We start from the raw sequence: 26,174 nt of genomic DNA, 5'->3' as shown, positions 1-26,174 counted from the left end.
GAATTAGGAGGGAAGCAAAATATACCTTGGGCTTGAGTATGTATCAAAGTAGGAAAATATCAGACAATGTGCCACATAATTTGCTTGCTTTAATCATTCTGTCTATATACACTATCAAATTACCAGGTGTACCCCATACATGTAAACAACCATGATTTTTCAATTTAAGATAACAATTTTTAAAAACTTATTTGAAAGGCAGAGTTAGGAAGAGGGAGAAAGAGAGAGAGAGAGCTTCCATCTTCTGGTTCACTATCCAAATGGCCCCATCCGGTGGAGCTGGGCTGGGCAGGGCCAAAGCCAGGGGTTTCTTCCAGGTCTCCCACATGGGTATAGGGGCTCAGGCACTTGGGCTGCTGCTTTTCCAGGCACATTAGCAAAGAGCTGAATTGGAAGTGGAGCAGCCAGGACTCAAACGGGTACCTGCTTGGGATTCTGGTGCCGCAGGTCCCACAATTTTTTAAAGGCAGAAAATATAATACAGTGTGCCGCATGCTTGAAGAAAAGTAGGAGACGTGTAGAAATGAACATTCCTATGTGTCTCTAGTGAATGGAATATTTAATTTACTTTTGAAGTGTTTAATTGGCTTGCACAGAAAGAAACCCAGCCAGGAAGGGGCTCCATGTCACCCTGTACCATACCACTGCTTCCATGGATGAGAGGGCCCCAACTTATGAAAAACGCCTCCAAGTACCATCTCACGACTGCACTAGTTGTTTGCACCCCTAGGCACTAGCCTCTGTGCCACTCCAGACTTCCAGTTGACAGTGGCTACCCAGCCACCATTTGTAATGAAGCGGTTGGACGCCCACTCTGAGCCTTGCTGCTTTACAGAGAAGTAATTTTCATAATGTGCTTTGCCTCAGCTACATCACAGCTGAAATTCCACCTGCAAGGATAAGAGTTAATGGTGGAACTTAAATTTAAAGGCAACTCCTATTTCTGCTGGTAGAGTGACAGAGCTAAATGTAATTACCCTTATCACTGTTCCATTATGTCAAATGTCCCGATATTAAAATGGGTGGTGGTGAGCAGAAGCATAGTTGGCATTCATTTCAACCCAGTGAACTGCTATTTATAGGCAGAAAAATGGGAGTAACCCTGGTCACCCACCACGGTGGGAGCCACTGCCCAGAGCCTTGCCTGACTGAACGGCTTACTAAACAGAAACTGACCTACAAGGTAGAGTTAAGCCGCCTCTGTTTAGTTTCCAACAAGTTGTTTAATCCAGCAGATTTTGCACAATGTTACTTGCTCTTATCAAGTTTTTAGTATTTAGAATTATGCTGTTGACAACTCCTTGGGTAGTAAATGGATACAGAAATCTTTCTACTATATTTACCACAAAAATGAGAATAGGAAGCACATACAAAGGGCCAGGACAGACTACAAGTAAATGTGGCTCTTCCTTTTGATCTTATTACATGTTCTGAATTCTTGGTTTTACCTTCTCTTTAAGAACTATGCAAAGTGAGTTTGCAAATAAAGCATACTACAGGCTTTTAAAGATACCAATATGGAGGTGGGTCCCTGCCACCCATGTGGGAGGCCCAGAGAGAGTTCCAGGTTCCTGGCTTCAGCCTGGTCTGTTGTAGCCATCTGGGGAGTGAACCAGTAGATTAAAGATCTATCTCACTCTCTGCCTTTCAAATAAATGAAAATGTTTTTCTTAAATATAGCATTATGTCACAAACAGAAATTACTAAATAGTTGACACACAGTGCTACATTATTTACAGTGATGCTTAGAGTTAGATGTTTATAGCTCAGGACTATAGAGATACAACTCACAAAAATCTAAAGCTAAAGGACACACTGACCTTAAGCAGTGTTCTTCCAGATGAAATGGCAAACAAATACCGAAAGCATTATCTGCTCAATGGCAAACACTAACAAAATCAGTAACTCCACTGCAGTCACATCAGGTTGGGCAAAATGGCATAGACTTAAGGAACACCCTCGAGAGGAATCCTTACAATCAACCTAGTGGGCCGGTGCTGTTGTGTAGTGGGCTGAACGGCTCGGGAATCTCATATGGGTGCCAGTTCAGGCCCTGGCTGGTCCTCTTCCTATCCAGCTCTCTGCTATGGCCTGAGTAAGCAGTGGAAGATGGCCCAAGTCCTTGGGTCCCTGCATCCACATGGGAGACCTGGAAGAAGCTCCTGCCTTCGGATTGGCTCAGCTCTGGCCATTCCAGCCATCTGAGGAGTGAACCAGTAGATGAAAGCCTCTCTCTCGCTCTCTCTCTCTGCCTCTGCCTCTCTGTAGTCTTTTGAATAAATAGTAAATAAGCCAGGTCGAACACGAATGAGGTCATGCTAACGATCAAATGCCACAGAATGAAACTGAAGAAAAAACAGATCCCCTAAGACAGATCAGTCTTCCCTGAAAAGAGAAGATTCCAGCCTATTTGAAAGTCTCTGCTTTTACCCTTAAAAAGTAACCACATTTTATTTTATTTCTACTGTTCCGTTTCCTTCTTCCCACAATACAAAATTCACTCTTCTGCTATTGCCCAGGGGGAGCGCCCATTCTACTTTATAGAGTGGAGGCTGCCTCATTTTCTGAATAAAAAATAAGAGCCATTAGGCCTATTATTAGGTTTGTTTGCATTCTTAGTTTCAATAATTGCTGGTGGCTGGCGCCGCGGCTCACTAGGCTAATCCTCCACCTTGCGGCGCCGGCACACCAGGTTCTAGTCCCGGTCGGGGTGCCGGATTCTGTTGCCCCTCTTCCAGGCCAGCTCTCTGCTGTGGCCAGGGAGTGCAGTGGAGGATGGCCCAAGTGCTTGGGCCCTGCACCCCATGGGAGACCAGGATAAGTACCTGGCTCCTGCCATCGATCAGCATGGTGCGCCAGCCACAGTGCACTGGCCGCGGCGGCCACTGGAGGGTGAACCAACGGCAAAGGAAGACCTTTCTCTCTCTCTCTCTCTTGCCTGTCAAAAAATTAAAAAAATTTTTAAAAAATTGCTGGCTATTCAGTTACAAATATTCATAATTTAATTCTTCTTATGTATTAGAATGTATTAGACTATTTCTCCAATATTATCTAAATATAACTTTTTAAAACAATTGATGACAAATTGAGGTGTTTCAGAACTTAAGGGGGAAATACGGAAACAGTATTCATTCAGCCAACGGACTGCCACTAATAACCTGGAGAAATAAATTACACGAAACCAGAGTTAAATCCAAAATAACGCAACCTTTTGATCTACAACGCTTGGGGGAACGGAGGGAAAGGCAGGCAAGGAACAAACATGATTTATTCGGGTTACAAACTGACCTGTGCACTGAGTGTGCTGGCCCCCAGGTGGTCCTGGTAACGAGAAGAATAAGGAAAAGCAATCAAGCCCAGGACTCATGAATAAGACCCTGCTCTTGGAGGGGTGGGATCTGAGTAATGAAACCCAAATACAGGAGTGCAATCTAAAAATAGCCCTCTGCTGCTGCTTGAGGCATTTTCCTTTCAGCATTCATTCGAAATGTGTGGGAAGGTAAACCCGTCTCAGTTAAGTGAATTCCCAGATTTCGTCCAAAGTCAAGTGATGCTCTGAACCACTTTAAATCGATAGTAAAAATACAATTTCCCCTTCCGTTAGTTGTTTTCTTACGAACTGGGGGAAGGCAAGAGTTACATTTCTAAGTTTTATAAGAAGCTGATATTATCTCTAGGTTAAACATTTTGAGTCTCACATATGTAATAGAAGGCCATTAGATCCTTGCAATTTGGTCAGTGAAAACCACCATCATTATTTTTTCCCATAAAGAAAAATGAGTAGAGGAAGACAGAATGTTGACATTGTGATTACATCTTCCTATTGTGGCACTAATTTAAAAGATATAATTATTAACACCGAGCGGTTTTTTTCCCTTTTCCTTAAGTTTAAAAATGTGATAAGAAAAACCAATTTGTGGATTGAAACATGTTATGATTACAGCACTGCTTCAAAAAGAAAACTGAATGGCTGGCATTTGGCATAGCATTTAAGACACCATTTGGGACGCCAACATCCCACAATGGAATGCCTCGTTCAAGTTCTGGCTCCTCCACTTCCAGTCCAGCTTCTCTGGAGACAGAGGTTATAGCTCAAGTACTTGGGTCCCTGTCCCCCACATGGGAGACACAGATTGTATCCCAGCTCCTGGCTTTGGCCTGGCCTAGCCTCAGCTGTTGCAGGCATTTGGGGAGTGAAACAGATGGGAGAGTGTTGCTGTCTCCTTTCTCTCATATTCTTTCTCTTCCTTTCAAATGCGTAAGTAATTTTTTTTAAAGACTGAAAAGGCATCTCCTGGTAACCAAGCTCCAGGCTAGGAGTTGCCTCCAGCTTCAGGTAAACCTTTTCTCAGTGGCAGATGTAAAAGTCGGCCTTACTTCCTTTTTCCACACTATAAAATCATATAACCAAAACGGTAGTGCAAAAAAGAGGGGGAAAAAAAAAGAGGCTTGACAAAGGCCTCTTCACTACAGAACAGAGAGGAGGTAAGTGGGGGTGTCCTTAGGTCCCCAGCAACCACTCCTAACTCAGCTGCTCAGTGTGAGACAGACAGAGGTCAGTGGCAAGGACTGGGGTGAGAAGCTGCCACGTCCCATCAGGACAGCCTGCCCTAAAGCTCTAGAACCACCCATGCTTTCCAACTGTCCTCACAGATACAAGGGCTAACCCAGGTTCTTCTGGTGTATCTTTTCTTCTATTTTTTTTCTTCTCAAGCTAAATTTGGTTTCTCTTATTCATGACCAAATTTGGTCTTTCTTACTTATGGCCAAAATAATTTTGAGAAATCAGCTAAAAAGAAAACAAGGAACTAACTCTCTTGGTGTTTTCTCTCTCTCTGCTCTTATAGACCAATTCAGCATAGTGAGCAGCACATGGAAGTCAGGTACCAGTTCAATACCCTCCACCCAGAGGGTCCCAGGGGAAACTCCACGTCTATCCAGAGAGAAATGTCCTTAGCTCCAGCCTCAAACTACTTGAAAATAATCAGAGGCTCTAAATTGATCATTCAAATGTAAGGAAATAGGGGGTGTGGGGGGCAACTAAAAGACATTTTAATCAAGCATTGCATCAGACTCCTCATAGTTGGTCTTTGTTGCCACAAAACCATAAGGATTGAGTTTTCTGACACATAAACAAGAGGGTTCAATGAGTATAAGTATCAATGCACTCATACATAAAGGCAACTTACTGCTATCTGTAATACCAAGACCCTACATTTCATAGCACTTTACCAAATGAATTCTTGTGCTATTTCTCCTTTAATCTTCATGAGCCCTTCTTAAGTACCCAGAGAAAACAGGCATCCTAACACTCGTTCTACAAGAGAGGACAGTGACTCAAACCTCGCCCAGAATCAGAACTAGAAATGGCACACCAGCCCCGAGAGGCTCACATCCAGATCTCTGTGCACCAATCCCAGCACTCTACCACGGCAGTCTGTCAAACCCAGAATCCAGCATCAGGAGTCTAATGGAAGGATAGGGTTAACAAATCTGTGGAATAGCATGGGAGGAGGGAAGAGCAAAAACAAAGAAAGAAGCCCAAGTCCCACCTTACATTAAGGGGGAAAAACTATTCCATCAGTGTTGCCTCGGTAACCACATTCATTTTTGGCTTCACCGTGAGAGCTATTAACTATCATAATAGATTCATAGCGTGTTAACGTGTTCAGACTACAACAAGTAACTTAACTTAGACTGGGTAGCTCCGAAACAGAAATTTATTCCTTAAGGTTCTAGAGGTTGGGAAGTGCCAAATCAATGTGTCAGTGGATTTGGTGTCTGGTAAGGGATCACTTGCAGGTTCACAGAATTTTGACTTCTCACTGTGTCCTCTTGTAGTGGAAGGGGCAAGACAGCTGGCTGGGGCCGGGTTTGTAACGGCACTAATTCAATTCCCGAGGGCAGAATCCTTGGGATCTAACCAACTCCCAAACACCTCACCTAGTACCATCACCTTGTTCATTAGAATATGACATATAAATTTTGAGGACACACATGAAGACCACACCTGCCCACCCAAAATTCGTGCTCTTCTCACATGCAAAATGCATTCATTCTACCCCAGTAACTCCAAACGTCTTAGTCCAGCATCCACTTAAAAGTTTCAAGTCCAACATCTAAGTAACATCTAAGTCAGATATGGGTGAGATTCAAGGCGCTATGTATCCTGAGGCAAATTCCCCTCAAACATGTGCTTCCAAAGTACTATTGTGGGAAAGAACACACTGAAGTCATTAGAACTGTCTGCACCAGGAAAATACTAAGTCAAAAGCAATATCATGTCCCTGGAGGGACTGCAGAGACTACTGCCACCAGCCAGAACTTGAAAGATGTAGGGGTGAGAATTCCTACCACACCCCGTTCAGCTCTCCTAGTCAGCCTGGCAGAGACAGAAGGATCTTGAGGAATGACAGTGGAGTACTATAAGCTTAATCATGTGGCGACTCCAATCACATCTGCCACGCCAGATGTGGTTTCAAGGCCTGAGCAGATTAACGTATCTTCTGGAACTGGTATGCTGCTGTTCATCTGACAAGTGCCTACTTCTCTGTAACATAAGGCCCACCGAAAGCAGTTTGCTTTGAGCTGCAAAGGCAGCCACAGATCTTCACTGCCCTACCCAGGGACACATCAACCCTGCAGCCCTATGTCATAATTTAGTTTACACGGATCTGGATCACCTTTCCCTAACACAGGACATCATACTGGTCCACTGCATTGAACACACTATGCTGCTTGGGCCTAGTGAACAAGTAGTAGCAACTACTGTAGATTTATTGCAATGACAGCATGTCAGAGGGTGAGAAACAAATCTAACTACAAGTCAGGGGCTTCTGCTCAACAAAATGATTGATCTGGCTAAGCAGGCCCTAAAGGCACAGGTAAGTTACCTGAAGAAGGGATCAGTAGTAAGCAGTCCCATTACCAGACACTCACGAGAAAGAAAAGAAAAACAAAACAAACAAAATACCTAGGGCCCTTAGTTCCCAGGCCTTTGACTCGGACTAAATTACATCAACACCTCCCTGGTTATCCAGGTTGCAGATGGCAGATTGTGGGACTTCAAAGCTTTCCCACAAAAAAAAAAAAAAAAAAAAAAAACACACAAAAACATTGTAAGATGCTATGTTTTTCCAATTGGTTCTGTTCTATTTTTTTGGAGAAAATGTTAATGAATTCACATCAAATTAGTTCATGGTTCAAAACAAGTCAAAACTTATTTCAATATAGAATATTCAACTTCTAGCATCTTTAAATATTAACAAAAATAACAAAAAAAAATTGATCCTGCTTGCTCTAGGGTTAATCATTCAATGATAGACTGAGTATGGGTAATAAAGTAAGATATATTGCCCTTGCCTTTCAGGATCTTACAATTTAGTTAACTTCCATGCCATCTATAGAATAGAGCTACCAATTCAGATTTCTATATCTCTTTCTTGAATCATTCTATCTCCTGCCAGAAGCTTCTGGTAAAACAAAATCCCAAAATGACAGACCTTGAAATTTGGTCAGATGCTTAAAAACCAAGAAACGAAGCCAAGGCAATACTTTTCACTGTGGTTCAGCAATAGGCAATGAGTGTCATTCTGGAAAAATCTGTGTTTTTCAAAACAGAATGCTACATCCACAGCAGGAACCTATCATAATTCCAAACATGACTTATGGCTGGCACCCAGACAAGAGAAATACAAGCCTCTGGAGCAGAACGTTGGCCCACAGCTAAGAATGAACACAAGCAAGGCTCGACTCAGCACCACAGTCCGCAAGGCAAAGCGGACCCTGAGGGGACACTAGCAAAGCAGGATCTTGCAGTAGGAACCACAGAACAAGGAATGGCTGCATGAACCAGGACACATGATGGCCAAGTTCAAACTCAAATCAAACATTATTTGTTTACATGTCTGCGAGCATATAAAAGACACTGTCACTTAGTCTTGGCTAGATCTGAGATCTCATTCTGGAGAACAGAAATTCTAGTTTTCCAGACATTAGTTGATCCTAGGTTTTATTCTTGGAGGAAGGAGTACTGCATAACAGTGTACAGATTTACTACGGACTTAAAAAAAGGAGAAGTGCCCCCAGTGATAAGCAGTTATGAAACGACACAGTAAAGAATATGAAGATGAGGTTCTACAAGCTGCTTCCTGAAGTGCCATGACAAGAATAAAACGTGCTCTTCTTTTGTCCCAGAAGACAGCAGGGAAGACCAGGTACTCACCATAGCAGGTCAATGGGTCCCGGGAGGGATGTGCCAAGCACTGGCCAACTGTCATGGAGCATGTTTATCCAGGCTTCAGGAAAAGACTATTTAAAAAACACCCACATGCAACCTTGTGTCCAAGTTTTCTGAAGATGAGGTGGTAGTGGAGGAGGGTATTAATATCTTCCTCATATCACACTTAGATATAAAGGAAGATACTAGAAAGGAATTTAGATGCAATTTCAATGAAAACACCATCACTACCAAACACTGACATGAGAAGGACATGCCAGGTATATATTCCCAAGCCAATGAGGAACATCCAGCTTGATGGAAATGGAAAGAAAGGAGGCTTGGCCAGCGCCGCGGCTCACTAGGCTAATCCTCCACCTAGCGGCACCGGCACACCGAACCCGGTCGGGGCGCCGGATTCTGTCCCAGTTGCCCCTCTTCCAGGCCAGCTCTCTGCTGTGGCCAGGGAGTGCAGTGGAGGATGGCCCAAGTGCTTGGGCCCTGCACCCCATGGGAGACCAGGAGAAGCACCTGGCTCCTGGCTTCGGATCAGCGCAATGCGCTGGCTGCAGCGTGCCGGCCGTGGCGGCCATTGGAGGGTGACCCAACGGCAAAAGGAAGACCTTTCTCTCTCTCTCTCACTATCCACTCTGCCTGTCAAAAAAAAAAAAAAAAAAAAAAGAAAGCAGGCTCATCTAACCCACAGTTAGTTATCTTTGTGATAACTGTCCTCCTGTCTCTCTATCAGAAACTTCCTACAACACTAACATGCTGAGTATCTACACCATATGGCTTGTATAGTCTCAGCCTTTGGATGTTAATCACATGAAAGCTTTAATTTGGCAGGTATGTGTGGAGGGTCAGGGGAAGGGAATATTGGAAGCTACTTCTGTATATAAACTGGTAACTTGTGAAGTCAAATTTAACATGAAGATAGTTTATAAATATCCATACTGCAAGATAATTCCAGAGAAATAAAACTCAATATATATGTACAAAATGAGGGGCCAGCATTGTGGCATAGCAGGTAAGGCTACCGCCTATGATGCTGGCATCCCATATGGACACCGGTTCATGTCCCGGCTGCTCCACTTCCAATCCAGCTCCTTGCTAATGGCCCCTACCCTCCACATGGGAGACCCGGAAGAAACTCCCAGCTCTCGACTTTGGCCTGGCTAAGCCTTGGCCATGGCAGCCATCTGGAGAGTGAACCTCTCTCTCTGTAACTCCAGCTTTCAAATAATCTTTAAAAAAAAAATTAAAAGGTACTGGAGACTCCAATTTTGGGGAAATTGTAAAGGTATTTTCAACTGCCAGTCAGATCTAAACATGGCTGGGCCACACAAATCAAAGGAGGTGAATATAAATTACATATGTTTAAAATCAGGTTATTTATAGTTCCAATTGAAGTCACTAATCCAAATGCATTAAGTAAACACACCAATTGTTACTGTAATCTTAAAATATTTCAAGACTTCATAGTGATATGAACTCGACCCTTGAAATTAATGTATTAAAATTATTTTTTTGAAAGTGGCTTAATAAAGGAGGTAGACAATTGCAAAGGTATGGTAAACACAGCTGTCCAAAAATATCACATATATAATCCAATCTGGAAGCAAGACACTGATTTGACAGAGACTGTGCAAGACTATTGAAATAATGTTTCTCGCTGGTGCCATGGCTCACTAGGCTAATCCTCTGCCTGCGGTGCCGGCACCCCGGGTTCTAGTCCCGGTTGGGGCACCGGATTCTGTTCCGGTTGCTCCTCTTCCAGCCCAGGTCTCTGCTGTGGCCCGGGAAGGCAGTGGAGGATGGCCCAAGTGCTTGGGCCCTTGCACCCACATGGGAGACCAGGAGGAAGCACCTGGCTCCTGGCTTCGGATCGGCGCAGCACCGGCCATCGTGGCCATTTGGGGGGTGAACCAACGGAAGGAAGACCCTTCTCTCTCTCTCTCTCACTGTCTAACTCTGCCTGTCAAAAAACAAAAAACAAAAAACAAACAGAAAGAAATAATGTTTCTCACATGGGCAGCTTTTTATCCAGAGGAGACAAGAACATGGGATCCGCCTGATTTGAAGGCGGTAGTTCAGGGGGGAGCCCTGGGAAGTCAGATCAGCTAAATGATTGAGACCCCTGGAACAAGACACACCTTGTAGATCCTACCTATGTGTGGCGAGCTCTACTCCCAAGGAGAGTGACAGGCTCCCACTGTGTGTGAGGGTAAGTGAACAGAAACCTGGAAGGAACCTATCCTTGCAAACAAACCCTCATTCACAAAGTCCTTCTCTGCAAGAATAAACAGGGGGGAATGTGAGAAAGGCTTTTACAGGAAGCTGGCCTTCTGAGTCACAGTGTCATTTCAGCAGGCGACATAATCTAATTGATGATGGCCCATATATGACCAACACCTACATAGCCCAAGTATTTTCTTTCCTGACCTACACCAACCCTTACCTGCCTCACAGGGCAAAGGAACAGAGATCTTGCCTTTGGCTGGTATATGAAGACACTTTCAGGAGCCCTCGACTTGCCTGTGTACTACCACGGTGGCTTAAGAAAGGCCTTGTTATCCTGAGTGCAGACAGGGCAAACGCAAACCCTCAGCCTGGAGCAGGCCTTGAACAAGCCCGCTGCAGCAGCTGCCTACAACAAACAGGCTCCACAGCGCAGCCCTGCCAGCAGCCCGAGCCAGCTGCCCCGCATCCAACACCGGCTCCTTTCCAAACACTGAACAAGCCTGATTCAGCTCTGATGTTACGCTCCGGTGGAGAGGCGTGCAGAGGAAGCACCAAGAGAAGGATTTTTTAGAGGAACTATTCTGGGCATACACCAAGTACACATTCCCATGGACTTGTAAATAACTTGGGGATCTTGCTTGCTTGTTTGAATCCTCCGTGTCTAGCTGAAGAAAAGACATTTCTTCTTTCTCTCCAGGGGGACTAGAAGCAGGAAAGTGAAATTCCTGGTAATGTCATATCCAGTCAGACAGGAAGATTTGTAAGCTCAGGGCTGAAAGGTTTCCAGAGCTACACGGAGCCAATCGGAAAATAATGTATTTGATTTTCATTTCCTCCAAAATTATCATTCAGTTCTCTGCTCTCTCATCCACCAAGACAAGAGGAAACATTTCATAAACACAACCAAAATGCACTGTTCAAAAGTGAAATGTGGAGAAACTGGAACCTTCATTCAGCGCTGGTGGAACATAAAACGGTGCAGAAAACTTTGGAAAACTGTCTGGCAGCTCCTTCAAATGTCAAACGTAGAGTTTCCATATGACCCAGCAATTCCATACTTAATTATTTACCCAAGAGAATCGAAAACATATGCTCACATGAGAACGTACAAATATTGAGAAGAGCATTATTCATAACAGCCAAAAGTAGAAATAACCCAAATGTTTACAAACAAAATACAATAAATCCACAAACTGAAATATTATTTAGCATTTAAAAGGCATGAATTATGGCATGACTGGGCTAAATTTTGAAAACACCATACAAATGAAGAAGCAACTTACAAAAGACCATATATGGAATGACGCCATTTACATTAAATGTCCAGAATTGGCCAGTCCACACAGATGGAAAGCTGATTAGTGGCTGCCTGGGGTGGGGGTAGGCAGACTTGTTACACTGTATGTAAAGGAAGAAGAGTAAAATGATTGCCTCCAGTGAAACACGTGGCTCTGCCACAGGTACCAGAAAAGCACATCACACCCGAGATGACCCTCTCGATGACACTGAGGACGAACGAAGCTGGAAAGGGTCTGCAAGAGCAGCCAGCACCGCCTCGTCTCTGCCTACTGGCGATCGGAGCTGAAACATTCAACCTGCCACACGGTGACCCAAACAAACCAACATTCAGCAAGAAAAAGAGGAGGAGGCTCCCACGCCAGGTCCGGAGGTGAGGTCCAGGCAGCACCCTTTGCAGACTATTACCAGACACCTGTTCCTGTTATGCTTGGTTACCTAAGGCCCAGTCTTCCCAGGTAAACTGAGATTAAAAAAAAAAAAAAAAAAAAAAAAGTCCTAGGAATCACAGGTCAACTTCAGAGACACTTAGGTTGGTGTTAACATGCTAGGCAAAAAAAAAAAAAAAAAAAAAAAAAAGGCAGAAAAATGGGCAAGTTAAAATCACATTTGGCTCTTATCTTGGCAGCACAACGATTTAAGTGGCAGTGGGTGAATACTTCTGAGAAATGAGCCCCAGGGTTACCATAATCCAGGCACGCAAGAAGAAACTCTGCTTGGAAAATGTTTACCATTGAGGCAATGGTGCTACGAATACAAGAAGGGAAGTGGGATAGTGCTGGGAGAAAAAGGAAGGGAAACTCTTTTCTGACTGTGGTTTATCAGCTTTTTATTCTTCTAAAATTAAAATAAGCCTTACCATCCCTCCACCTATCCTAAATAGTGCGAGAAGGCTACACACAAACAGGACAAGCACGTATAGATTTGTACATCCTGGAACCCTTTTTTCAAGGGTGGAAACAGGTTTGAGTCCATGGGTAATACAACATCAACAATTTTCTTGAGGCCAGCACTGTGGCATAGCAGGTAAAGCAGCCACCTGCAGTGCTGGCATCCCATATGGGCGCCATTTCAAGTCCCAGCTACTCCACTTCTGATCCAGCTCTCTGCTATGGCCTGGGAAAGCAGTGGAAGATGGTCCAAGTCCTTGGGCCCCTGTACCCACGTGGGAGACCTGGAAAAAGCTCCTGGCTTCAGATCTTTGCAACTCTGGCCATTGTGGCCAATTGGGGAGTGAACCAGCAGATGGAAGACCTCCCTCTCTCCCCCCTCCCTGTGTAACTCTGACTTTCAAATAAATAAGTAAATCTTTAAAGAAAAAAAAAAAAAAAACAGTTTTCTTCCAGGTGAGTTTGTGCTGTACTCAGAGCTGGAGGTGATGTCACTTACACCCTAATTTGGCCTGATGAATAACAGTGGGTTGAGGGACAGACAGTTGCAAGTCAGACCTTTGGAGTTCTCCTGGTTTCAGTTTTAACAATGTAACTCCCAAAACACTCTGGCCATTGCATTTAATCATGTGTAAAGCAATCAGGTGAGATTTTCAGTAGTTTATTTTTGGGGGGACTTTTAAATTTTCATTTTTTTTGTAAACTATGAAACACTGTATATTTCTTACACAAATGAAATATCATAGAGAACTCCAACAAATGTAAGAGTCTGAAGCAGACTGACAGCTCTAAGCTGGAAGGGGTACAGGGGAATTCAGGGGTCTCCCTGAGGCATCCCCTGAAATCTTGGGACAGCACAGCACACAGAATGAAACACCACTGACAGGCTCCCCCAAAACACAAACTTGGTTCTGCTTTTAGAAAAACACTTTTTAGAATTTTAACAAACTAAGGGAAAAAGACACAGTGGTATACGGTAATCTCTACTCCTACGGATGACCAAGGGGGGCCATTCCAGTGTACGCCAGTATCTCACAAAAAAATGTTTGCCTACTTTTCCAAATGAGTTTATGTGCTGATCAATAAAATTACTATTAAAGTATCCCTAAATCCAGGATTATGTGGGAACATGTATTTTTTTTTTTTATTGCTAAGAAGGAAGGGCTGCCAGAGTAACCCAGTGATATTGACATCCCCTATGAGCAGTGATTCCACTGATCTGCTTTCGATCCAGCTCCCTGCTTATGTTCCTGGGAAGGCAGCAGCAGATTCCCCAAGTTCTGGCCTCCTGGCTTAGCCCCAATTGTTGGAGCATTTGAGGTGTGAACCAGCACATGGAAGTCCTTTCTGTCCATTCTGCCTTTCAAATACATAAATAAATCTCTAAAAGAAAAAAAGACTCTACTACCACCAATGCCATTAGTCTGAGTCCCCTGCACCTGCTGTGGCTGTTGGAATGACACCATGTCACATTTGATCAGCGCTGTATGCCAGGGCTGTGACGGGAACAGGAAGCAGAGGGAAGGCACACGTTGTCTCTTATGATCCACACACCAGGGTACGTCAGACAATCAAAGATGGGATGATTAGCAGAGACCTGGGCCCCAACTCTCACTCCGTCATCGCATCAGACACTAGGGAGTCTTCTACAACAGGAATCATTATGTGGTTTGAAACTATGACTTAATCATTTGGATTAGTTCCCCTTGCAACAACTAATATTTATGTTTTCTGTTCAATACAGCTTTTAAGAAAATGTATACTAAAAACATCAATATGCCTCCCAAGCAGATGATGTACTAATTTGGCTTTATTACCTTATTATATACTTTTTTTAAGCCTCAGTATAAAAAAGATGATTTTTCAGTAAAACAACCAAGTCATATATTTGAGAATCGCAGAAAAAACAATTCATATGTCAGTTACCAATAATGGTAGAAATCAGTGATGTTTTATATCTTAGAAACTTTGTCAAAGTTTGATCCATTGGGAATTAGCCTTTAAAAAAAAATAAAACCTATAAAAAGGTTATAAAACATGAATCTACCAGAAATATATTCCATCTAAAATATTTACAGCAAGACTTAAACAGAGAATGGTTATATAAGACAATGACAGGGGAATGTTTACTATTTCTTAAGTTATTTTTGATAATGGTATTGAATTCCCTATTCTATGACCTTAACAAGAAAAATGCTTGAGTACTTTTATAATCCAGAATGTGGCCAGCTATAGAAAAGGCTGGATAGTAATTATTCCACTTCATTTTAAAGATATCTCACAAGATACACCATTGCAAGTCAAGAAAATTATAGTTCATTTTACAGCAGAGATGTTGTTTACTCATAGGACGCGAGTGAACTCAGTCTGATTTTTTACTCAGAAAAGCATCTGCCACAATTGGAAATTCTGTTCCTGCAGTCAATTTTATAGCGCTCAGTCTCCCGAGATGTGTTAGATCCCAGAGTAGCTGGGGAAAAATACTCACTCTGCAGGCTAGGAAGACAGCAACTCAGCCTGTGAGAGGAGAGAGCCAGCACGGCCTCAGTGTCTATCCCTTGCTCCAGGGAACCCTCCTGTAGCAATCGCTACACCACTGGGTCAAAACATGACTCCTAGTCATGCTCGGGGACCCACCTGCTAACACGTGCCTTTCCAGAGAGCCCTACAAGGGCTGTGCGGGTGTTTGTGGGTAAACAGGCAGGGGCTCCAGAAAATAGAATCTGAACAGTACCGTAATACAGAGTAAGTTGCCTTCTCCAGGAAATGCTGCATTGTATTCTATTTCTGAGGTTACCATCGCCATCTAAAATTTACTCCAAACATGAAGCTCTCTGCTCGGAAAAGGATTCTTTTCCGTGTTTAAATCAGAACAAACCTACAGCACTTAACGTAAGAGAAAACCCATTTCTCCCACATAGTGACTTAGGATATCTGAAATGAAGGCTACTGAACTATGATGACTATAGAATTTTGTAAAATTAGGTGCTGTATAGGTAAAGTTATAAACATTTTAACTAAGCATTGGAGAATCTGTTTTACAGCACCACTTATAAACAAAATGTATCCAGTATAACATTTCTGCTATCACATAAACCATTGTAATATAAACTTCTCCCTCTCTCCTCATAATATTTGGATTATTTCATTGTTCTACCGCCTTATTCTTCCAAACAAGTTTAGCCCAATGGAAAAACTACAGATCATCTCCCTGTTTTCTATGCCTTCAGAAAAGCTTTTTCTGTGGCAGAAAACCACTAGCAAAAAGAAACCACTAAGGCAAACTCCAGGAAATGAAAATTGATAACAAAATGGCAAGAGCTGGCCTGCGGTTTCACTCCAAACAATGAGGAAAGAATATGCTAAGACAATTAATTATGCAGAACTGCAGCCAGGGATCCTTAATCACTCAGAAATGTTCTAGGCCATTTTAAATGTGCCTGGAGATCTTAGGGGTTTCATGGTTGTTTATTTATGAAATGAAGTTCTGCTAGTTAATCTCCTTTAAGGTCACTTCAAAAACATTCGAACTTGAATAGGTAAGTAGGCAAACAGACTATTTGGGAAAGGAAAAATATAAATAGCCTAGGAAGGAAGGCCTACTTAACAAATGTTTTTGATGCAAATTAAAATATAGTGAGAGAGCATTTGCCAGTAGTTCAATGAGAAATAACTGTTAAGATAACTGCGCATTACAGGCAAGGGTGAAGTAAAAGCTGCACCTTCTTGCTATCAACTGTCAACTGGCAAAAGCTTTCCAAAGAACAATTTGAGAGCACTTATTTAAAAACTTCAAAATCATATATCTTTTGTGCCATTTATTTCATTTCTAAGAATATTTTAAAAAAGGCTGTCCCTGGAAAATAATCTGAAACATGAAAAAGATGTTCATGACAGCCACAATGGAAAACATTAGAAAACGATTGCCTTGCACCACACATAAACTGGAAGTTAGTGTAGTCGCGAGGTTTACTAAGGGTTTTAATGACATGAAACATGCTATGACAACATTCAGTGAAGGAAACAATGCAGGAACGTAGATAACTTATAATAGAAAATATTTTCAAGAGTGTATTGTGGAGCAGTAGGTTAGGCCACCACTTGGGGTGCCGGCATCACTTAGCAGAGTGCCTAGGATTGAGTCCCCAGTCCAGCTACCTACCTAGGAGGCAGCAGATGACAACCCAAGTACTTGGGCCCCTGCCATCCACATGGGATGCTTGGATGGTATCCTGACTCTGCCCTGGCCCAGCCCTGGCTGTGGTGTTGCAGGCAACCAGGGGTCTGTGTCCCCTTCCCTTTCTGTTACTTTGCCTTTCAAAGATATAAATATAACTTATTAAAAGATATTTTAACACATCATAAGATTTTTCCCTATTTCTATACACCTTAGTACGTTTTTCATTTTTTTCTTGGTGATCCTATATTACTTTTACAACCAAGAAAATAGTTTCAGAATGGCCTTGAAGTTCCTCAGGCTGGGAAATAGTTCTCAGAAGGGACAACTGTCAAGAAAAAAACAGAAGACTTAAAAGTGGGCAAAAGAGGCCGGCGCCGCGGCTCAATAGGTTAATCTTCCGCCTTGCGGCACCGGCACACCGGGTTCTAGTCCTGGTCGGGGCGCCGGATTCTATCCCAGTTGCCCCTCTTCCAGGCCAGCTCTCTGCTGTGGCCAGGGAGTGCATTGGAGGATGGCCCAAGTACTTGGGCCCTGCACCCCATGGGAGACCAGGAGAAGCACCTGGGTCCTGCCATCGGATCAGCGTGATGCGCTGGCTGCAGCCCGCCGGCCATGGCGGCCATTGGAGGATGAACCTACGGCAAAGGAAGACCTTTCTCTCTGTCTCTCTCTCTCACTGTCCACTCTGCCTGTCAAAATAAATAAATAAATAAAATTTTCAAAAAGTGGGCAAAAGGTGTTGCTGGTTATCGTCTCAACACAGTGTGATGAGGGAGGGGGGTGTCTAACGTGCCCTTCAGGGATTAGCTATGACTTCACGTTATCAGGCCAGAAGTTACGTATGGTCTGGGGGTTCCTGACCACCATGGGAGCCGTTCCCTTGTCCCCTGTGTTTGTGAATTCAAAACTGAAACATTAGGATGTTATTTGCCATTTTTGCTTTCATTAGCTCAACAAGTGTGTGGCAAAATTTTCTAGAAGCTCAGTATCCAGATGAAACCGTCACTCTAATAACATAGAATAGGCTTCATTGATATTTGTAAGTGAAGCAGTTTAAAAGTTACTTAATTCTAATTTCTATAAACTTTTTTTTAATGATTTATTTGAAAGGCAGAGTTACAGAGAAAAGAGGCAGAGGCAGAGGCAGAGTGAGCAAGAGGTCTTCCATCTGCTGGTTCACTCCCCAGATGGCCACAAAGGCCAGAGTTGTGCCGATCCAAAGCCAGGAGCTTCTTCAGACATTACACATAAAAATCTCATTGGGGTTTTTAACTTTTAATAGAGTCAAAGAGTCTAACAACCTAAAAATTAAGAACCAGTGAACCAGTCTATTTTATAACTCTGAAGGGATAGGAATTAACTTGTAATAACATCCATAGTAAAATCAGTAATTTTCACCTGGTAGTGTACAATGTTTTATATGCTTGTAGAAAAGATAACTGATCATTTTATGGTCCTTTAGGATATTAACATTTTTATATACACTAGCAACATTTCTGTTTGTGGCTATAAGGACACTTATCTGTATTTTAAATTTTTCTGTGAACAATTCTTTACATCTTATTTGTTCCATCATTAATGAGTTAAGTAAAATTGTTGGCAATTTTTTACTCTATGGTTTTGAGGATCAAATTTTTAAACTCTTTGAAAATTCTTCAGCCCCTGCTATCTATAGATAAACCAGTTTCTGCATACAAAACACTAATAAAAAAGAAACGAGAGGAACTAATTAGCCAAATCACGTTTTAGGACAAGTTTAAGTTCTGGGGCCAATGATGTGGCACAGGAAGGTTAAAGCCTCAGCCTGCAGCACAGCATCTCACACGGGCGCCAGTTAGAATCCTGGCTGCTCCACTTCAGATCCAGCTCCCTGCTAGTGTGCCTGGTAAAGCAGCGGTGGATGGCCCAAGTGCTTGGGCTCCTGCATCCACATGGAAGCCCCGGAAGAAGCTCCTGGCTCTGGATCAGCTCAACTCCAGCCATTTGGGGGAGTGAATCAGCAGATGGAAGACCTTCCTCTCTGTGTAACTCTTCCAAATAAATAATATAAATATTTAAAAAGTAAAAAGACAAGTATACATTCTGACAAAGAGTTTTACTAGTTCAACAGAACAGACTCAGTTAAGATTATACTTGTGCTTCAAAGTCTTCTATTCTGTGCTAAATATAGCTGAAAATATAAACCAATTGGTCAAAACTTGAGGAAATAAGACTTGATATTCAAAACAGATAGTCCTTGACCTAAGATGAGGTTACATCCTGATAAACTCATAAGTTGGAAATATTACTAAGTAAAAAAAAAAAAAACGCACAGAACACACCTAACCTACCCAACACCTTAGGTTAGCATCACAGAACACAGTGGTGTTCATGTTTTCCTCTTGTAATTTCAGGGCTGACTGGTAGCTGTGGCTCACGTCCCTGCCCAGCACGGCAAGAGTTATCATTCCACATGTTGCTAGCCTAGGAAGGTCAAAATTCACAATTCAAAGTACAGTTTCTACTGAATGCATATCACTTTTGCTCCATGGTAAAGTCAAAAAATGTAAGTGGAGGCCGGTGCCATGCTCAATAGGCTAATCTTCCACCTGCAGCGCCGGCACCCCAGCCGGGGCGCCGGATTCTGTCCCGGTTGCCCCTCTTCCAGGTCAGCTCTCAGATATGGCCCAGGAGTGAGTGGAGGATGGCCCAAGTACTTGGGCCCTGCACCCACATGGGAGATCAGGAGAAGCATCTGGCTCCTGGCTTCGGATCAGCACAGTGCACTGGCCACAGCGGCCACTGGGGGGTGAACCAATGGCAAAGGAAGACCTTTCTCTCTGTCTCTCTCTCTCACTGTCCACTCTGCCTGTCCAAAAAAAAAAAGTAACTGGAAACATCATTAAACTGGACCCTTTTCTATTTCTCACCAATCTTAATGCAGCTCGATTTCAATGAGTTTCTCTAGCTGGCATCTTGCATTCTAGAAGTCCTCATCTTTATTGTTTTAAAATATTTATTGGAGTAAGAATGAAGCAATCATAATTATATCATTTTTCTAAAAAAAGATTTATTGGGTTCTGCACAGCAGGTTAAAGCCCAGGCCTTAACCCACATGAATGCCAGTTTGAATCCTGGAGGCTCTACTTCCAATCCAGCCCCCTGCTAATTGTGCCTGGGAAGCAGCGGAGGATGGCCCAAATGCTTGGGCCCCTGCACCCACATGGGAAACCCAGAATAAGCACCTGGCTTCGGTCTGGTTCAGTCCTGGCTGTTAAGGCCATTTGGTGAGTGAACCAGCAGAGAGAAGATCTCTCTCTATCTCTGCAACTCTGTCTCTCAAATAAATAAATAAATAAATCTTTAAAAAGGAAAAAAAAAAAACCTGATTTATTTCAAAAGTAGAGTTACTGAGAGAGAGGAATAAACAGCGAGAGATCTTCCCTCTGCTGGTTCACTACCCAAATGGCAGCAAAGGTCGGGGCTGGGCCAGACCAAAGCCAGAAGCCAGAAGCTTCATCTGGGTCTCCCATGTGGGTGCAGGGGCCCAAGCACTTGGGCCATCTTCCACTGCTTTCCCAGGCACATTAGCAGGGAGCTAGATTGGAGGTGGAACAGTGAGGACATATGCAATGGAGCGGGCCTAACTCCCCACACCACAACACAATATCTTACTTTATAGATGAAATATCTGACCTACAGAATGATTTAAGTGATTACTTAATGTTACATGCAACAAGAGAGCCTGGGGAAGAATCTTTCCAGCTTCTCTTCACATAGTTTACAAGTCTTCAGGGTTAAACTCAAGTCTCTCTCTCCCTGGCTCTCAGGCCAGCCCTTGCAAGCACACACCTACACACACACATACACTCACACACACACTCACACTCACACACACTCACACTCACACTCATGGGATACTCTCCAGAGCAAGACATTAACAAATGAGATTAGTCTAAAAGGTATTTTTTTCCAATTATTAACTAGCTGGCACTTTACAGGAAGTCTGCCCTCCTCTGCTCTAACTTACTATGTGTTTATTTACCTCCACTCAAGGCTACCTTTTGCTCCAAAATAGACAAACCTATTCCTTTCTGTGACAATCATAAAACTTTCCTTAATATGAGGGGACACAAAAAGGTTGCGGGAAAATGGAATCTAAGTTTTTATTTTGTTGCAAGAAAATCTTTAGATTGTATAGTTTTTTCAAAATACAAAATTTCTATACAGCTCTTTAAAAAGATCTATTTATTTAAAAGGCAGAGTAACTCATTCTGCAATCACCGCAGACTTGAGAGAAAGTAGTGAAGGACACGTCTGAAAGATCAGTCACAAACTGATGAGCAGTGAAACTGCTGGGACGTCAAGAATTCTCACACGTGGACATGCGTGTGCAGCAGTTTTTCCATAAGGCTTTCTTAAAGTCCTCATTTTCACCTCTTGAAAGCAGAAAAGCAGCAAGAGGAAGCCATTAAGCCAGGGAAGGGTGTGCATTTGAGGAAGTCAGAGGCTCTAGGAATCATCTGCAAGGTGTCATCATTCCGATGATTTCTGAATTTTGTGTTGTCACTCTAATAATCACCAAGCATCAGCTGGCATGATTTGTGTTAGCTGGCATGACAGGCAGCACTGTGAATGATGCCCCATTACCCTTACCTGTAATAGCCTCTCCTGGAGAGTGGGCGGGGCTTGTGAGTGAGATGACCCATCACAGGGATTATGTTGGTCAAATGGAGATTATCCTGGGGGGCCTGAGCTAATCAGGCAGCCCTTCCAATTGGCCTGTTCTCTGGCTAACTGCAGAAAAGGAATGTCAGAGAGATGTGCCTGGGCTGGTGTGGAGGGAGGAAAGCATGCACACTGGACCTGCCAGTGTGGTCCGTGTGGCATGGACTATGGGTGTCCTCTGGAGACTATACGCAGTCCCAACCCCAGCTGGCAGGCCTCGGTCCTACAGCCACGAGGAGACAATCTCTGCCAACAACCAGGAAGCCTGCAAGTAGCCCCTGAACACTGAACATTAAGCAGCCTTGGTGCAAACCTGAGTCTTAGCCAACGGAGACCCTGAGCAGACAATAGAACCACAGCACGCCCAGGCTTCTCACCTGGCGCTGTTTTAAGCCACTATGTTTGTGGTAACTTCTTTTACAACAGTAAAACCAAATATGCCTGGGTAAGCATCTTATAAATGAACAGTACCACAGTAGCTCAAGGCCCACCCTGTGTGTGGATTTATAACCCCACAGGCACCGGGGAGTTCCTAAACATTCAGCGATTTAACTTTTAATGCAGTGTTGCTCAGAGGGTCATAGATCCAAACTTGAGAAACCTTAAACTACATAATCCCTGATAAATGAACTATTTCACATCTAACACTCAGTTTTATAGGCCAGAGTTTATACTCGAATTCTTTCTACTAAGTGAAAACTTCTATAGCAGAAAAAATACTGCAAAATCATCAAATGGAACAAGTTTAAAACAAATTGTGACTAAGCAAAGTGCATCACCAATCACAGCAGGTATAAAGCAGAGCAAAGCTTTTCATCCTCTAATATCCTAGCTCTTGATTAGGCATTAAAAAGGGGTGGGGGGGGACAGATTCCAGTACAAAAATTTCTTCATAACAAAGTTTCGTACTTCAATTGGACCATGCATATTAAGGAATCACTATAACTATTCTTTGTCCATACTGAGGTGTACATGAAGATAACAAATAGAAAAGAATTATTATCCCTGGGTCTAGAAATCTATTTCTATTTAATCAGGTTTTTTTTTAGTCAGTATTTTAAAAAAATTAGCTTTATTGAAATACAATTGCCCGGTGCCGTGGCTCACTAGGCTAATCCTCTGCCTGCGGCACTGGCACCCGGGGTTCTAGTCCCAGTTGGGGTGCTGCATTCTGTCCCGGTTGCTCCTCTTCCAGTCCAGCTCTCTGCTGTGTCCCAGGAAGGCAGTGGAGGATGGCCCAGGTGCTTGGGCCCTGCACCTGCATGGGAGACCAAGAGGAAGCACCTGGCTCCTGGTTTCGGATTGGCGTGGCACACCGGCCACAGCGCACCAGCTGTGGAGGCCATTGAGGGGTAAACCAACGGAAAAGGAAGACCTTTCTCTGTCTCTCTCTCTCTCTCACTGTCTAACTCTGCCTGTAAAAAAAAAAAAAAAAAAAAAAAAAAAGAAGAAGAAAGAAAGAAAGGACAGACAATTCACATACCATAAAACTCATCCACATAATATATACAGTTTAGTGGCTTTAGCATATTCATGAATTGGCTAGCCTTTATCATTATTTTTAGAACACTTTCATCACTCCCCAAAAGAAAGCTAATATTATCTTTTTAAACTGCTATTCTTTCTTCAATAGCATGTCATGTTAAATTTCTCTAACATTAGATAACCTTGATCCTCTAAGATTCAAAAATCAGCATTTAGGGAAGACCTGCGGGTAGAAGATTTGACCACAGCATAACAAATATCGAAAAAACCGAGTTGGGATTGCGAAGTACTGCTTCCTATAACCCATGTTGTAAACACTCCTTTGAAAAGATGGACATGCTCCAAAGAAGCAAAACATGAAACCACTTGCCAGGGAGGGCAAACAGCCTTTCACCACGAGGACTACCCACAGCACAAGGCAATCTGTTTACCCGTGAGCTGAAGACGGAGGACGACCTGAGATTTATTCAGGGGAAACAAGACTGCTGTATGCCAAAGGTAAAAACCGAGGACTTCCCGAAGAACATAAAACAGCATTCTGGAATGTTCATATCCAACAATGCAGTTTTACAGGACAAATGAACAGATGTCTAATGTTGAAGGTGCTGCTTCCACAGCTACTGAGATAGTCCAGAAGTTGTTCGTTGCATTTCCCCCTAAAAGAGTCATCTGCTATGCTTGCTAGAAGTTTAGATGTGGAATTCTGTCTTTAAGAAGAAGTCATTTTATTTGACCCCCTCTCCCTTGGTCCTCCGAGGTCCTCCCAGGGATGTGGTGCTGGGCACAACTCAGAAGGAAGCTTACAACAAACAAACCCATCCGCTGGTTAACAAGCCAGAGGGGTCTCTTCCAGGAAGCACAGCACCAGCAGTCTAACAACCTAGATCCTGCCTGCATTACCTTAGGCCCTTTTCTTAGAAAAGTGACTAGGAAGAGCATTCACTACCATGCTCCCACACACTTTTTATCTCAAGGACACTTCTAAAAAAAAAAAAAAAAGAAGAAGAAGAAGAAGTAGTAGTAGTAGTAGTAGTAGAAAATAGGTTAAAATGGAATTGAATGTTCCCAGGGAAGTACCATGAGGAAAGAAGGACTTCCACAAGTTTACCCGCCGAATTATAATAAAATTCCAGGTTCATTAGAAGCCTGGGTTCAGGGTATTAGTGTATACCATACCATAGGGAAAAGAGAATTTCTTTTCATGACTTGAAACCCCTATGAAAAAGTTTTAAAAATACACCCAAATAGACCTGGAATTCTAAAAATTATTTCAGAGGCAGAGTGAGTGTATGTGTGTGTGTGTGAGAGGGGGAGAGAGAGAGAAACACTATCATCTGCTGCTGGTTCACTCTACCAATGCCCACAGAGACTGGGGCACTAAACCCAGAACACAATGCAGGTTTCCCACATGGGTGGTAGGGACCCAACCAGCAAGCCATCACAGCTGCCTCCCAGGCTCCACATTAAGAGGAAGCTGGCCTCATGAGCTACAGCCAGGAATCCAACCCAGGCTCTCTGATAGGGGACGCAGGGTCTTCACAGTTTGGCCAAACTCCCACTCAGGAATGCAAAATTTTTAACAACAAAGTTGGGTGTGGAAACAGACAGGTGACCAACCCCAGCACACAGAGGCAACTACAGCCACACTTTCCAAACTCAAGATTTTTCACTCTTCCTGGTTGTTTTCAGTCCTGGTTTAACGTCAGAATTACCTAAGGAGTTTTAGAATCCTGGAGATTGGGCTCTAACCGCTGATCTACTGAATCAGCATCCCTTAGCGTCTATTTTATAAATGCACCTTGGAAAACTCTGATGCCCACAGGGTGGAGATCTGGAAGATGGGGTGCAACAGCCCTGGAGCAGACCTGCACAAGTCCCACCTATTCCTCTGAAAAGTCTAGGTTTTAACTGAAACTCTGTTCTTCTTTAAGCATAGTCAGTCTCTTTGTATTCCTTGCTCAAGAAAGGAGCTTGGGTTGGTTAATTAAAACCTTACAACATTTTCACTTTCTGCACTGAATTTTATCAATGTATTTCTAAGGCAGGGCAAGTTTGAGTGTTGCCTAAGCCCGAGTTTTAGAGTCAAGTTTAAAGGACCTTCTTGTTTGGGAGAGGGGAAAAAAAAAAAAAAAAGGAGCGTCATTCTGTTAATCCTTTTCAGAGCTCTTCCCACACTGCCGATTTGCTCTAAGCTGTCATTTTTAACGGCTGAAGGCTTTAAAAAAAAAAAAAAATTTCTGGCCTTTTACAATAATGACAGAGCTGGTCTTTCCCTTACTGAATCTGCATCCCCTTTATCCACAGATAACATTACTGACCTATCAACAGGGGCCATGAGCTTCAAAGCTGTTTACCCACTAGCTCTGGTGGACTCACCCTGACCCAGCACCAGTGTCTCACAGAGTCCCCTGTTGTGACCAAGAACATGTCCTTAAAATGTGGCTGGCTTCCCAGGCTGTGGTCATGGAAGAATGGAGAAATGACCCCAAAGGGTCTAATCCAGTGACCTTTACTTTGTTCTAACCAACTGCCCAAATAAATAAAAATAGCAGGGTAGCTCAGCTTCCCAAATGAATTCCAATTTATTCCTTAATATCCAAGCCTTGTTCCCAGGCCATCCAAAAATCTGTCAACTGGCTCTCAACTGGGGGCATTCTGCCTCCCAGGAGGCACTTGTCATGTCTGAAGACATTTTCGGCTGTTATAACTAGAGTGGGGGGGTTCTACTGGCATCCAGTGAGTAGAGCCAGGGCTGGGTGAAACATTCTACCATGCTCAGAGCAGCTCTTCAGAGCACCAACAATTAAAATGGGGTCCCACGGCTAGGTTTCTGAAACATGGATTCAGGTGAAGAATGGGTCACTGGTCAGCCCACTGCTGGAAAACTCTCAAAGAGATTCTCATCCCAATTTACTTTGGTTAAAAATAATCACAAACTCAATGCCTTTAAGGACCAAAAAGGTAAAGAAAGATCACATAAACTAATAAGTTATACATGAAGACTATGACAAATCAGAGTCTATATACTCACTGAAATCATTCCATTTACAAAAACAAACAAACAAACAAACGAAAAAACCACACTGTGCTGGCCCAATAAAACATGATAGTTGGCTACATTCACTCTGCGGACCACTAGTGGCCAAATTCTGATTTA

The 26,174-nt window shown here is 43.1% G+C and overlaps 1 protein-coding gene across 6 annotated transcripts in view; it reads right to left on the bottom strand.

Moving 5' to 3' along the window:
* Nucleotides 1-26,174, bottom strand: part of DAAM1 (dishevelled associated activator of morphogenesis 1) — a 191,031-nt gene that overhangs the window by 146,200 nt on the left and 18,657 nt on the right. The window lies entirely within an intron of this gene.

Source organism: Oryctolagus cuniculus, chromosome 2, assembly GCF_051225735.1.
Source record: "Oryctolagus cuniculus isolate XC-2025 breed Fujian yellow rabbit chromosome 2, ASM5122573v1, whole genome shotgun sequence".
NCBI lineage: Eukaryota > Metazoa > Chordata > Mammalia > Lagomorpha > Leporidae > Oryctolagus > Oryctolagus cuniculus.
The sequence above is the reverse complement of the archived record's forward strand: the minus strand, read 5'-3'. Positions and strand labels throughout refer to the sequence as shown.